Source organism: Cryptomeria japonica, chromosome 1, assembly GCF_030272615.1.
Source record: "Cryptomeria japonica chromosome 1, Sugi_1.0, whole genome shotgun sequence".
Lineage (NCBI taxonomy): Eukaryota > Viridiplantae > Streptophyta > Pinopsida > Cupressales > Cupressaceae > Cryptomeria > Cryptomeria japonica.
The window spans coordinates 12,858,796-12,862,744 of NC_081405.1; positions in this window are offsets into that span (position 1 = coordinate 12,858,796).

A 3,949-nucleotide genomic window follows, 5' to 3' on the forward strand; every position below is an offset into this window, starting at 1 on the left:
TCATAATGTCAACTGCAAATACGATATGTCTATCATCAATAATGAAACATACAAATCATAAATAAATCTATAAACATCTATCAAAAGCATCACAAAGTAGTCTAAACTATATCGATATAGTCCATCGCTACACAAAAAGGGTAGATAAATCAGGGAGGGGCACTACACTCTTTCTTAACATTCTTAGCTTTTATATAACTTTGAAAAAGAAATTTGATCCTCTATCCCCATCTTTAATCCATTTCAACTTGGCCCTAGTTTTCAACCCTTACATTTTCTTCATTTGAATTTTCCTTAGCTCATGCCTATCAACAATCAATCCTTCAACAAGAGTATCATTACTGGGTCCTCTTGCAAGAGTTTTTCAAAATAAAGAATCTCTTTTTGGGGTTTGTTCTCATTAAATCTTCTACCAAGAGCATTTTTTTCCCTAAATGTTTGAAATAGACATTTCCAACTATTCACATTATTATTCCATCAACCAACAAAGGACATCCCATTCATCAATATTATGTTTATTTCCCTAGTAGTGGAGATCCCATCATAACAATTCTAATTATTGAGAAGAACAATGTTCATCTTAAAGACATTGGTTTTCCTAACTCTCTCAACCCGCTTAAAATTTTGCAGTCTAATTTTGATTTCAATAGGGTGGTGGTTAGATAAGGAGATCAAAATAATCTTAATGTGATTCTTGTTGGTTTCTTTTTTAAAATAAAAAAAGTCCTTATTAGCATAGAATCTTTCCAACCTACAGTAAAACCATCTTCCCATTCTTTTGAGCATTTAACCAAGTATACCAAACACCCATACATCTTTTCCTCCATCTAAAGGGTCAACCATATTTAAGATGTTTTTCATTCAATTATGAAATAATTGCTCATTACCTTCCAATTCAATCAAGACCTCCAATTTTATCTTCCCTATTCTCCACCATATTAAAGTCACCTCCAATAATGCAAAGGATTTTTGGCAAAAATGATAGCCAATTTCATAAATAGGCTCTCTCATTGTAATCATTAGGGGCATAAATTGAGTACATGCCATATTTAAACTCATTATTTTTTAAAATCACCCAAACACCCCTATTGCAGGGAGAGATGCCAAAGTCCTTAACATACTTGACCATTTATTGTCCAACAAAATTATAGTGCCCCTTTACCCTTGGGATATTCACTACAAAATTACAAGGCCTCTTTCTAAATAAACTCAAGGCTTTTAAACTTATTGTTTTCTAAAATCACCCAAACACCCCTATTGCGATGAGAGATGCCAAAGTCCTTAACATATTGGACCATTTATTGTCCAACAAAATTATAGTGCCCCTTTACCTTTGGGATATTCTCTACAAAATTACAAGGCCTCTTTCCAAATAAACTCAAGGCTAGTTTCTAAAAAAAGCCAATAGCTTTCACTTATTGAAGAAAAAGATAATCCGCATGCTTGTAATTATCAAGAAATATCCTAACAACATTCTTTCTATCTAGGGACTCTAGGCCCCTAATATTCCAATTTGTTGGTGTAAATAAATATTCATTATGGATATTATTACACTTTACTTAAGTTAACTTAGGATTATGCATCTCTTCGTAGTTTGGATTTGAGACACTTAGGGAAGTGTGCACATAGGGATATAGCTTGTAGGAGAAATTCCACCTTCTGTGGTCGTATTTTGCTGTTACACTCCACATTTGATGGGTCATCCACCTCTTGTGGAATATTATATTATTTCTCCTACCTACCCCTAGTATTTCTTACCTACCCTTGTTTCTCATTGAGCCACATGTCATGATTGTGTCCTCGTACATCCATATGGCCTTGCCTATATAAGCAAACCTATGTTCATTGTATTGGTTAATCTAGTTGATCATTTGCATATTGATGAGAATACAGTTTGTTCTTCTCATTCTTTTGTCTCTCTTTTATACTTTTCAGTGTGCCCTTGATCTTGGAAAAATCTCACATGGTATCACAACCATTGGGGCTTCATTGATTTGTTTTTGGAGACATTTTGGATGCTTCAATTTTTGGATTTGGGGATCTTCATTTTTTGGGGGTGTCATACAATGATTTGGACATCATGGTTGAGTCCGGGAGACCATTTCCATAAATTTCGACTATCAAGTTGACTATTTTTGGTGAGAATTTTTTTTTTTGCCTATTTTGGCTATAGTCGTACGGATTTCAAAAAAAAAAATTGCAAAAAAAAAAATTTCCATAGGAAAAATTCGATTTTTTTTTTTAAATTTTTGTTTCAAAAAAAAGCAAAAAGGAATTTTTTGAAAAAAAAAAATCAATTTTTGGGGGGTCCATAGACCACCCCTGCCCCACCGTACCTTTCTGTAGGCTTGGACAGACCCATAGCCACCCTCGGCAGCCATGCAGTGCAGCAACCGGCCCTCCGACCACCGCTACCCCGGCCCTAGCGCCTGCTGCCGGCCCCTCAGCCAGCGGTCCCGCCGCTCCGGCCGACACCACCGGGCCTCGCCCTCAGCCGCCGACCCTTTGGCCGTCCTCTGGCAACTGACAACTTTCCGACCGCCGCTTGCCTGACCTCCGACGACCGCCGATAGGGCCCACCTCTGCCTGCCACACATACACTCGGCTGACACATCAGCAGATCAGCCCAGTCAGCGCCACCTTTTTTTTTTTTTGCACAGTCAGCGGCCAGTCAACTTTTTTTGAAAATATTTAGACCCCTCTCCATTGAGCAGTTTGGATTTTTGAGTCAACTTTGGAGGCTCATAACTTGCTCAATTTTGCTCCTTTTTGGGTGCAATTTTTTTTTATTTGGGCTAATTTTTCGTGCTCTTTGCAGTGGTGTAGTTATTTTCTGATTTTGGTGCATAGGTTTTTTGGAATGTTTGGATTCTCTTAGTTGTACCTGTCTAATCCTCAATTTTGCAACTTCGAAGGCTTCGTTTGAGCTCATACGACCTCCTTTTCATGTGTCGTTCTCTTTTAAAGTGCATAATTTTTTGTCTAATTTCATAATATATGATCAGATTTCAATGATTTTGAGTGGAAATAGTACTTTCAGATATTGGTCTTATTTGGCCTATTTGGTACTTGTAAATTGTTTGGATCTTAGTTTAGATCTCTTGCATTATTAGTTTGAGTCTCTTTTGGCCTTATTGAGGTAGTTGTAAAGTTGAAATTAGAAGTCTACTTTGCCATTTTTAGCAAGTGGCCCATTGTACACACACAAAGTATAAAGTGCCAAATCATCATTTTTTTTTTCGGGGGGGGGGGGTTCTTTGATTGAGTGAATTTGGGGGGTGTCTTGTGTGATTGTGCCTCTCTTTCCTTGTGCTCTTTCATTTTTGTTGCAATGAGTCCTCATAAATTTCCACCTTTAACTCCACATAATTATGCATCATGGAAAATTAAAGTATGGAGCAAATTAATGGAAAAAGGTCTCAGGCATTACATAGATGGAACAATAGCAGCACCACCTGATCCTAAGGCTGATCCTAATGCTTAGTTAGAAAGACTCACTAAGAATTGCATGGCTCTTGGAACTTTGCGTAAGTATGTATCAAATGACCTCATTTTTCACATTAAGAAGTGTACTACAATCAAAGACGATTGGGATATGTTTCATAAATTGTATGGTCAAGTTGATAAAATTAGAGGTTACAATATTGACAACAAGCTCACCAACTTGGATCTCAAGAACTTTGATACAATCCAAGATTATGTCACCAAAACAAATGAGCTAAGAGAAAAGCTTAAGGATTGTGGAATTGACAAAAAGGATGCGCAATTGATATTCAACTTGTTGGACAAGCTTGCACCAGAATATGCAACATTTATAGCTAGCTTCCAAACTCATCATTTGACACTGGGGAGTTCCCACATTATGCCTTCATTTGATGCTTTCACAGAAATATTGATATTGGAACGATCTAAGTTGTTGAACATGGGGCTTCTCAAGTCTTCAAAGTCC